We start from the raw sequence: 12,393 nt of genomic DNA, 5'->3' as shown, positions 1-12,393 counted from the left end.
AACCCCAAACCTGTGGATTATGAATGCAGACTGAAACATACTGCGTCTACTTTTGAACTGTTTTTTCCCCTTCTTTTTGAGGTTTTTCCCTTGTGCTCTGATTCTTCTTTCACAAAATGACTAATGTAGAAATATGTTTAATGTGATTATATATATATATATATATATAACCTATATCAGACTGCTTTCCATCTTGGGGAGGAGGAAGGGTGGGAGAAAAATTTGGAACTAAAAATCTTATGAAAATAAATGTTGAAAGCTATCCTTATATGTAACTGGAATACTTACAAAATAATCATAAGGATTAGTCACACTGGTCACCCCCCTAAATTATTCTAGTGATTTTCACAATATACCTTTGAGGTAGATATTGTGCTCCCCATTTAAGATATATCACTTCAAAGTTTACAAAGAGTTTTACATGAATTTTCTCATTTGATTTTCACAACAATCCCACTAAGCCGATGCTCTTATTATTCTCTTTTACAGTTGATGAAACTTGGAAAGGTTAATTTACTTTCCAATGACCGAATACCTATTAAATATTTGAGGTAGGATTCAAACTCAGGTCTTCTTTACCCTGAGTCCTATGCTGGATCCACTATGCCAAACTAAAAAAGGTGCCTCCTTTTTATATATATGATGGTATATGATGGTGATGGAATACTATTCTAACATAAGAAATGATGAGTTTGATGATCTTACAAAAACATGTATAGACTTGCAGGAAATAATGAGGACTGAAATGGAGCAGAACCAAAAGAACTTTGTACATAGTAACAGCAATATTATTTTAAGAACAACTTTGAGTGACTGTAATTTTGACTATTATAAGTATCAAATTAATTACAAAGGATATACAAAGGAGAATACTATCTGTATCCAGAGAAAAATGGTAAATAGAAGTATGTATAGAATGGTTTTACATACACATACACACATTTGTGTCTAATGGTAGCCATCTCTAAGGGCTAGGGGAGAGAAAAATGGAAAAAAAAGTAAGTTTCATCATAATTATTATATATTTAAAAGGAATAGCAAGGTGTATGTAATAGATTTACAGTTTCATGTACAATTATCTTTTTTTTCTACTCTGTGTTACACAAATGCTTGTTTTATTTTTTGTTCAGAATAAAATGAATAAAATTTTAAAAAATACAAAGGTTCCTCATAAACTTAGAATTAATGTCAGATAGAAATAGATAAAAAGGTATCTTTATAAATCATAAAAGTTTGAATTCTAGTCCTGTTTACTCCTGGGCAAATCACTTAATTTTCAGTGCCCTGGGTATCTTTCTAAGATCATAAATTAGAGAGAAGGTGTGATTTACTTTGGTATTTAAGCTTTATCTCTGGGAATATCCTATGCCATTGAAATCACATTCCCAACCCCATTCTGTATTATAGATAAAAAGACAGAAGCTAAGTGACTTGGCTAGGGCCACACAACTGGTAAGTGATAGAGCCACGACTAGGGACCGGGTTCTTTTGGCTACAAATTGTGATTTTTCTCCTGGTTCATGCTATCTCTCTGGGTGGGCTATACCATCCAGATTTGACTCATAGTGAAATGTTCTTAAAAGAAACATGTTGTGGTATGAAAGAAGTTTTGTCACTGATGAGTGATTAATTTTTTTTTTCATTTTTTTTCAACCCACAAACTGCAGATTCTATTTTCGAGGAGAACTTCTAAAAGCAACATTTCCTCCTTCTAATGCTATGGGAAAAACAGACTTTTCCATTCACTACCACTTACATTTGGCGCTTTCATCTTTTTAGAAATGATTGCTTTTTTTGGAGGGGTTGGTTCAGATTTAAGCTTTATAGTGGCCCAAATTGTAAATTTGCAATATACAGGAACTTTACTCCCTAATCTCTTGCCTTGCGCCCCACCACCTCATTCCCATGAAAAAGGGATTGAAAAACAGCTCTTTGAAAGTTGACTTCCTTAGTAATAATGTGGTTCCCCTTTGCCTACATCTAATTGTAAGGATACAATTGGAACTGATTCCTTTGATTTTTTCCCCTCCTTTTGATCTGCTCAAAAGCATGGTCAGAATGAATTTTATACTATTTGGAAGCATGTAAAAAAAATGTGAGAGTTTGTTAGCTACACACTTGACTCATAATATACTCACACACAGATGCATGTTCCACATACGTAACACTGGCCTCCCACAGATTCTCTTCCCACAAGCCTACCAATATTGCCACATGGCATAACACCCACACCTCCTCAGGCCAGCAGGATCACTATGCTGCATTATCACGAAGATACTGAAAGCAAGAGCACACTGGAAAACACCCACCCATTCAGTAACAATCACAAAAAACAGGGCATGCTCTCTTCTATTTTTTATTTTCCCCCCTCTCTTCTACTGATAGGTGAGTAGATATGCAGATGAAGATGCCTTTATAATCTTAAAAGCCACTAAGGATTCTAGAAAACAGTCAGAGGTTACAGTGCTAGGGAAAACCATTTCTAACAACTAACTTTGAGTTGTTAGGAGACATATCAACTTCTGAAATTTGAAGACCTATTGTGTTCCCTTGGCACGTGCTCTTCTCCATTTCATCCTTACAAATGAGCCCATGCCTAGACAGTCAGGAATAGGAAGATCTACTACTGTGTTTGAATAAAAGAATGCCTCGCTCTAGTTGGCATTAGAGGGCCCATTAAACACATACACACACACACACACATACACACACAGGTACATGCAAACATATGCAATCTATTGGGGTCACAGCCAATACCATCTGTTTTACGAATGTCAACCATAGATCAAGAAAGTAATTTAATGTTAGGAGACATCCTCTTTAAAAGCTTATATTTTCTAATTATATTGTACTTTGCTTACTCTATCAATAGAATTATCATTATGCATTTAGTATGTGCTAGGCATTGTGTGATTAAATGGACATACAAAGCTGAAAAGAGAAATAGACTCTGCTCTCAAGGAAATTGCATCATTTTCTTTGATAATCTCAGCAACACTTAGGTAGGCAGTGCAACTATTTGTTGTTCAGTCATTTCCATTGTTTTCAACTCTTTGTGACCGCATTTGGGGTTTTCTTGGCAAAGATAATACAGTGGTTTGCCATTTCCTTGTCCAGCTCATTTTACAGATGAGAAAACTGAGGCAAACAGGGTGAAGTGACTTACCTAGTTAATAAGTGTCTGAGGCCAGATTTAAACTCATGAGATGAGTCCTCCTGACTTCAGGTCTGGCAGCCCATTCACTGTGTCACATAGCTGTCCCTAGCTGTTCAGGCACTTTGGGAATAAAAGAACAAAGAATAGAGCAATTCCTGCTATTACTTTCCCAAGACCACACAGCTCATAACAGAAAACTGGAATCCAGATCTTCTGATTAAAAGGACAGTTCTTTTTTCACTGGTCTAGGCTGTCACTTACCTCTTGTCCATAGACACATGATCAGTGATAGGATAGTTGTGTGTACTGTACAGCATAGGCCTGAGATCTCTGATATCCGTGTGCTGGCCTGATTTTCCCTGAACTACCTTTGTGACCTTGGGCTATTCACAGACTTTTTCAGGACCTTCTCTTCCTCATTTGTTAAACTAATATATTCAGAGGGGCAACTAGGTGGTGCAGTGGATAAAGCACCAGCACCAGCCCTGGATTCAGGAGGAGCTGAGTTCAAATCTGGCCTCAGAAACTTGACACTTGCTAGCTGTGTGACCCTGGACAATTTACTTAACCCTCATTGCCCTACAAAAGCAATCAAACAAACAAAAAACCAAAACAAAACAAAATAATATATTCAGCTCACTGAATCCTAAGGCTCAACTATTCCATGATTCTTTTTCATCCATACCATAAACATCATGTTGGCTCAGTTTTCATAGAAATAGTCTTCAAATAGAGTGGATGAGCATATGTACCATCTAATGAGAACACGTGAAGGAAAGATAATATCTCTGGTTTTCTGATTGTATGACATAGCCTCAACCATAGACACCTTTATATTCAGTTTCCAAAAAATCTTAATGTATTTTTAAAAATCTGTATGTCTTACACAAGATAAAGTAATTTTAACAAAATTTAAAGTTGTCCTTAAATAATTATTTTCATGCAGCAGACTGTTCATTGATATGTTGATAGTAAACATTTAAAACTACATGAAGGAAACAAGTAATTTTTGGTGGGGGGGTGATATTTACTCAACATAGAATTGTAGGAAAGGTTGAATCGACCCCTAGAAACTTCAGGGGACTCCAAACACATGATAACATAGGACTTGGGCCCTCTGGGACTGATAGACTTCCTTCATGCTTCTAGCCATTTGGTAGCTCAGTGCTGGAAGACTCATCTCTTTGTCATGATTAAGAAAAGCATGAGTGGGCCCTTTGTCCTCCTGAGCCTGCTTATAGCTGCTTTCCATTCTCCCAGTGATAGCTGTGTCATTGAAAAGGAAAGAGGGTTTCTAATCTGATGTAGTATTAGATGTTCAGGAAGTGAGCAGACCCTTCCCCAGCCTGTCATCATAGGGACCACTGTATTATGGTAGAGGGATTCTACTAGGTAAGGTTGCACCTTGGGTCCTGGCTGCCTTTCCCACTTTTTGTGAACTTTTTTTTTTTTTTTGGCAGGGCAATGAGGGTTAAGTGACTTGCCTAGGGTCACACAGCTAGTTGTGTCAAGTTTCTGAGGCTGGATTTGAACTCAGGTCCTCCTGAATCCAAGCCAGTGGTTTATCCACTGCACTACCTAGCTGCCCCCCTTTTTGTGACCTTTTTTGAGCAGGAGATCCAACTTTCTAAGGTTCATTCTTCTAGCTCTAAATCTATGATTCACATGACTAAGTGACCTCTAAGATCCCTTTCAGTTCAAATATTGTGTGAATTCAAGAGTTCTATGAATTAAAATGAAGTAAAAGAAAACAAGTTAGGCATAAGGATACTATCAGGACACAATGAATAATAATAATAATTAGAATTTGAATTATAATAATAATAACAACAAGCAACATTTACATAGAACATAGTTTATAAGGCACTTTACACACAACGTTGTAAGGTAGAGACTGTGAATCTGTAAGTCGAGTTTTCGATTTAAATCAATAAACATTTAAAAAGTGCCTACTATATACCAGGAATATTGCTAAGGGTTGTGAATTTTAAAAAAGAAAATATAAAATATAGTGACTCTCTCAAGGAAAATGGACTCTAATTGGGGAGACAATATTCAAAATACTAACTACAACTAAGATGTATGTACATATGTATCTTTTTATTTATCTACAGAATAAATTAGGAGTATTTCAGAGAGAATGTTTTAACATTAAGGGGAACTGGGAAAGGCTGTGTGAAAAGTCTGGGATTTTAAACTACTTGAATGAAGCCAGCAGATGGAGATAAGAGGGAAAGCTTTTCAAGTATGAAGGACAAGCAATAAAATTTCCCAGAATCTTGTGTGAGGAACAGCAAGGAAGCCAATATCACTGGATTGTAGAGTCTATAGAGATGAGTAAAGTGTGAGAAGATTAGGAAGGTAGGAAAGAGACTGATTATGCAAGTTTTTGAATGCCAAACAGGAGAATTAATATTGGATCCTAGAGGTAATAGGAGACACTTGGTGTTTATTGAAAGGGTTGGAAGAACATCACATGATTAGATTCCTGCTTCAGCAAAGTCATTGTAGGAACAATTATTCCCATTTTGTAGGTGAGGCTATTGTGGCTCAGAGAGTTCAAGAGATGCACTCATGTTTATCCAATTAATTGTAAGAAACAGAATTTTAATCCAGGCCTCTCCTGAGTCTAAATTTCACATTCCATCCATTAATCCATGTTGTCTGAAATACAACTTCAAACAATGCATTATAACTATGGCCTACTGAGATAATGGCACCAGTTTAGACTTCATGGATCAGGGAATGGGATAACAGTTTTTTGAGAAAAGGCATTTTACATTCCACAGAATGAGGAGGCCCAGTTACAGTGACCAATTCTACAAATAGCCAATAAAATGAGAAACTAAAGTAATTTCACATGTTGAGGGATTCTGGTGGAGTAGAGGGTCACATGTGCAGAAATAGCCAGCGTGACTCATTAATATATAGAGGTAATTATGTAGCACTTGTGAATTTAATAAAGTTCTATACAAATCTTGATCAAATTTACCTATGATTGATGCTTTCAAGTAAGTTTGCTGTAGGCTGCTTTATTTAGAAAGGGTACTGGTTTATTCTTGACTATGAAATAATGTAATTATTGTTATGGACCCAGGGCACCCCAGAAGTTCTCTGGGGTACATCAAAGAACCTTCTCCTTGAGAAAGTAAAACAAAGGACAGACACACCTAAAGAGATAAGTGGAACCAGATCAGATTGAGCTAACTTCAGGACCTCCACCCTTCATTCTAGTCTCCCTCAACCCTGGGGAGATAAATTTGGGTGTGTCTGCTTCCTTTGTGTCCTGAGGAGAGAGATGGCTTGAGAGATCTGCAAGCCACCCCTCACCTAACTCCTCCACCCACCACCAGTGGGGGATGGTCCTCCGTCACTAAAGGAACTTTCCACAATAAGATGGTCACCCCCATCAGTCCTCTATAAAAGTACCTGCCTGTCTCCTGCTCGAGGAGATTGGTATCTCAGAGCCACACTCTGTGCCATGCCTTTCTTCACATGAGAAGTCCAAGGACTTCTTTCATTCTTTCCCTTCCCGTTCCCTTCCTTAGCCCTGAAATAAACTACCATCTTATTCTAATTGCTTTTGTGTGCAAGAGGGTGTAATTCTTTAAAGAGGAATTCCTAAGGACCCCAACCCCCTACCCCATTTTTCCCCATGACAGTATCAATGTTCTGGAGCTACCAGGGTCACTCTGCAATCCTAGCAGATCTAATCATTTATTACCTGGGCTTCACCTATGCTGTAATATGAACTAAGTTAGTGTAAAGGAGCCTGGATACTTATGTTACAGAGAATGATGGGCTTAGAAAGACCTGAGTTTAAATACTGGCTCAGACATTAGGGGACATATCTAAGTCTCATAGCTTTAGGCTCTTCAACTACAAAATGGAGATGATATTATTACTTAGTTTCTGCAGACAAATTTGTATTCCTTTGGGCAGAGGGGAGAGGAGGGGAGGAGAGGAGAGGAGGGAAGAGAAAAAAGGCCTCATTTGGCCTCTCTATGGGTCTGAGTGGGCCTAAATAGCAATTGTGGAGCCTTAGGGTCTTCTCTAACCCCCTCCCCCTTCTATATTAATTTATTTTCTTTTGGCTAGGTAAAAGAGGCCTTCCCTTGCCTCCTTTCTTACCTAGCCTTAATTACTGAATAGGTGTTGCCTCAGGCAAACTGAGATCTGTGAAAGGCCTTAGCTTAAAAGGTCAATATCTTGCATTGCATCCTGGGTCATCTTCAGTCATCCTGACTCAGGAGAAGAGAGTGAGGCTGGTGACTTTGCACAGTCCTTCCTCACTTAAATTCAATTCATTGCAACTCATAACATGATGCCCATATCATGATCCTCTTCAAGAATGAGGAAAAAACACTACCACCACCACCACCACCACCAACATGAAGATAATATATCATAATCATTGTCATATTCAAGTTAGTCCAACATGTAAAGTAAAAGTGGAAAATTCCCTTTTCTCTCTAATTCCAAAGTACCTAGCATCTCAGTCCTTATTTTAAATGGGTTAAACATTGATCATCACATTGATTCTGTCTTGAACTCTGCCCTAAAAGCTTCCAGAGGCAATGCTGAAAAGTATCAGACCAGTGAGGAGCACAGAACAATGGATAGAATAACAAACTGGGTGTCAGGAGACTAAGTTCTTTTCTGGCACTAATTCTGTGTGTGACCTTGGTCACAGTACTTAACCCCTCCAGGTTTAAACTTCCTCAAATATAAATGTGTCACTATCTCCTTAAGGCCCCCACTTTGTAGCAGTTTAGCTCTTTTATTACATCCCAGGCTATCCCATGGAAGCTTGGGGATGATCAGTGGTGCTATGATGATTAAAAAGGTTGAAAGACATGGTTTCAGGGTAATTTAATCATTTTATTTTATTTTGTTAAATAATAAACATTTTTTATTTATAGTTTGGGTTTCTAATTTTTATCTTTCTTTCCCTCATTCCCCTCTTCCCTCCCTGAGGTGGCAAACAATCAGATATAGGTTACACATATGTGATTATGTAAAACATTACCATCTTTGTCATTTTGTACAAGAAAACTTGATTAAGAGGGAAAAAAAATGAAAGAAAGTGAAAAATTGCATGCTTCAGTCTGTTCCATCAATATCAGTTCTTTCTTTGGAGGTGGATAGTATCCTCCATCATTAGTCCTTTGGGATTGTCTTGGATCTTTGTATTGTTGAGAATAGTTAAGTCATTCACAGTTCTTTATCAAAGAATATTGCTGTCTCTGTGTACAATGCTCTCCTGGTTCTGATCACTTCACAATACATCATTTCATACATGTCTTTCAGGGTCTTTCTGAAATCATCCTGCTTGTCTTTTCTTATAGCACAATAATATTCCATCAACATCATTTACCATAGTTTGTTTAGCCATTCCCCAATTGATGGGCATTCCTTTGATTTCCAATTCTTAGCCACAAGAAAAAGAGCTGCCATAAATATTTTTGTACAAATAGGTAATTTCTCTTTTTGGGGATGTCTTTGGGATATAAACCTAGCAGTGATTTTGCTGGATCCAAGGGTATACACAGTTCTATAGCCCTTTGGGCATAGTTCCAAATTGCTCTCCAGAATATTTGGATTTTTTCATAATTCCACTAACAGTGGATTAGGGTCCCACCTTTCCCACAACCACTCCAACATCCAATATTTTCCATTTTTGTTATATTTGCCACTCTTATAGGTGTGAGGTGATACCTCAGAGTTCTTTTCATTTGCATTTCTCTGACCAATAAGGGTCTAGAGCATTTTTTCATATGATTATAGATAGCTTTGATTTCTTTTTATGAAAACTTCCTGTTCATATCCTTTGACCATTTATCCATTGGGGAATGACTTGTATTTTTATAAATTTGAGGCAGTTCTCTATATATTTGAGAAATGAGGCCTTTATCAGAGATATTTGTTTCAAAAATTATTTTCCAGTTTTCTACTTCCCTTGTAATCTTGGTTACATTAGCTTAAATCATTTTATTAATAAGTCCAACAGGTTATTAATAAAAGGATGGTCATTTGGTCAATCTCTCTTCAATGGATGATCTCTTTGTGCCTTGGTCAACTCTTTAGTTGTACTACATCTCAGAGTGGTGAATTTCTTATTCAAGTAATACCACAGATGTGAGATTTTTCTCTCCCCTCCCCATACATACCTTAAGAAATGTGAAAAGGTCTGAATAGCTCCATGATCCTCTTCAGAGTTTGAGAAATTGAAAATTTCCTGGACTAGAAACAAAGGGGGGGGAGGGATCAACTTCCCTTACTTCAAAGTACAAAGACTTAACTGTCATAACAAATAATGAAAAATTTGATGTCCAGTACTTAAAATATCTACTAAATAATTTAAAATATAATTAATAACAGAGGCAAAGTATTTTAACAAATGTGACTTTATTTGGGTAAGATTATAGTCTATTTGTCTTTATGGCTTTCATAAATGCTATTTTGTTTTTATAGGGGAAATAATTTTTGAATGGCAAATTATGCCATTAACTAAGAACTTTTTAGAGGAGGGCACAGTAGTAGCCCCATGATCAGATTTGGGAATCTCTGTGTTCTAAGCCTAATAAATAAGGTATCTGTGTATTTTGTAAACATCCCCTGAGGAAGTTAGTCTGTAAAATATTAAAATTGCTGAAGTGCAAATATTTATCACTGATCCAATAAGATTTTATGTGCCTTGTAACTGCAATATTACATGTTTTATGCTTTCTCAATCTTTGGTGTGGTGCACATTTAGTTTCTTCCGTGAAAATAATTTCATAATCAGCAGAGATCTCTAAACAATATTTGGAAACAGCTTCATGGATCCTGGGTGCTGAGAGGGAGTCATTATTTTTCCCCATGGTATAAATAAGGGGCCATTCAAACTGAAAAATCATCTTTCACATTATGGAAGGCTCGGTGCCTAAGATAGTAATTACTTTTATTTCATTGGCTTTGTAAGGTTTACAAACTTTCCTACCCATTAGAGCTTCACCCCTATTAGACGAGCATTTCCACTCACTTTTTGATATACAGGTAGCTCATTTAACATCACATACCCAGGATTCAGGCACAGAACAGCTGTACTATTACATTAGATGATTGGAAATAAGGAGCAGTCTGAGTTGCTTCTTTTATGTGGGGCCACCATATCAAAAGGAAAAGAAAAAGGAGCTTCTGATACTGTCAGCTGTTTACAAACCTAAAACCACATGCCTCAAGCACACCCATTCACCTCCTGGTTATATATCAACATGCTACCAAAAATAATAAGTAATAAATGGAGTTAGTTGTGCAGAGAATTTAGTGAGAGCAGATGGAAAATTTGAGCTCTGTGAATTTCAATGCCAGTTCTATCATTGACCTGCTTTGTGAACTTGGGAGAATAACTCTTTCTCTTATAACTTCATTTTTTCATTTGCTGAAGTTGGGTTTGCTGTACCAATTTAGCTAATGGTCTTGTGATTGGGAATAATGAATACAAGTGAAAATGAAATCATTTGCCAATGATTGCTATAGACACACTTAATCATAGACTTAGGGACCCTGGGTATACCACCTTGTCTTTCCTTTCATTTCTATTCCCTTCTGAAACATAAATATTGCATCTGGAATCAAAGCAACTCTTTTCTGTTTAGTTTTTAAAGCTTCTTCTAATGTAGTTGTTTGCAGGGCAATGAGGGTTAAGTGACTTTCCCATGGTCACACAGCTAGTAAGTATCAAATGTCTGAGGTCGAACTTGAACTCATATCCTCCTGAATCCAGAGCCAGTGCTTTATTCACTGCGCCATCTAGCTGCCCTTTCTGACAGAGTTTCAACCTATGTTTAAAGCCTCATTGTACATTATCCCTCCCACAGGATGCTTCATCTCATTTTTCCATGACTTTGCACTGACTAGTATACATGCATGGAATAATATATACACATATGTAATATAATTTATAATATAATAAAATAATTACTTATATATGCATACATGTGTGTATAAAATACGTCTTCATTTCTGCTTTATAAAGTCCCTCTCTTTCTTTAAGACAGCTTGAGTATCATCTTCTTCAAGAACCTTTTCCTGATTCTTCCAATAATTTGGGTGGTCTTTCTTGAATTGGACAACTTTACCTATACTTGTATTTGTTAATTTTATATTTGTGCTCTTTATATTTAATATGTGCATGTTATGTATATATTATGTTTATATATTACATCTTTATATTTTAATATGTACATGCTGTCCACCCTATTAGAAACATAAAAAAATAAACTTATGGGATACAGGTAAAGCAGTTCTTTGGGGAAACTTTATATCTCTAAATGCCTACATGAATAAAATAGAGATAGAAGAGATCAGTGAATTGAGCATTCAACTAGAAAAGTTTGAAAAAGAACAAATTAAAAATCCCCAATTAAATGCCAAGTTAAAAATTCTGAAAAATAAAGGAGAGATGAATAAAATTGAAAATAGGAAAATACAGAATTAATAAATAAAACTGAGCTGATTCTATGAAAAAATAACAGATAAACCTTTGGTTAATTTGATTTTAAAAAAGAGAAAGAAGAAAAACAAATTACCCTTATCAAAAATGAAAAGGGTGAATTCACCAACAATGAAGAGGAAATTAAAGCAATAATTAGGAGCTATTTTACCCAACTACATGCCAATAAATTTTCCAGTCTAAACAAAATGGTTGAATAATTACAAAAATATAAATTGCACAGATTAATTTTTTCCCAGGAATGGGCTCCTCTCCCATTCTTACTTCAGTTTGCTTGCTATTCCTCCTATGTACTATTGAAGAAACTCCTGAAGGTTTATTTCTTCAAACTTTTAGAAATCGGGATCTCTCCATATATACTCATTGTGTATTAATTCAGTAAAGGACTAAAAGGGATTCCACTGGCTTCCTCTCAATTACATTTTGCCCTGTCACTGTTAAGCAGAGCTCTCGTCCTTTGTATTTGGCATTACTTTTTGTGATGTGCTTGATGTGATGTGATATTTTCTTGTTGTATGTATTTTAAATGATTAACTCTTAAATATTTTGCTTTTAATATTTTTGCATTTCAAATTTCACTAGTACCATTATTTGGAATCCTACCTATTCTTTTGTAGAAACAGCATAAAAATTGGAGGTTTGCTTTTCAAGAAGGCATATTCTGTTCCTTATAATAAGTAACTATTTAGAGGATGGAATGTCCTTGCTTTGATTGTATTTTTAGGGCAAGGATATGAAT

The sequence above is a fragment of the Dromiciops gliroides genome, chromosome 6 (assembly GCF_019393635.1).
Source record: "Dromiciops gliroides isolate mDroGli1 chromosome 6, mDroGli1.pri, whole genome shotgun sequence".
NCBI lineage: Eukaryota > Metazoa > Chordata > Mammalia > Microbiotheria > Microbiotheriidae > Dromiciops > Dromiciops gliroides.
This window is presented reverse-complemented; position numbering follows the sequence as displayed.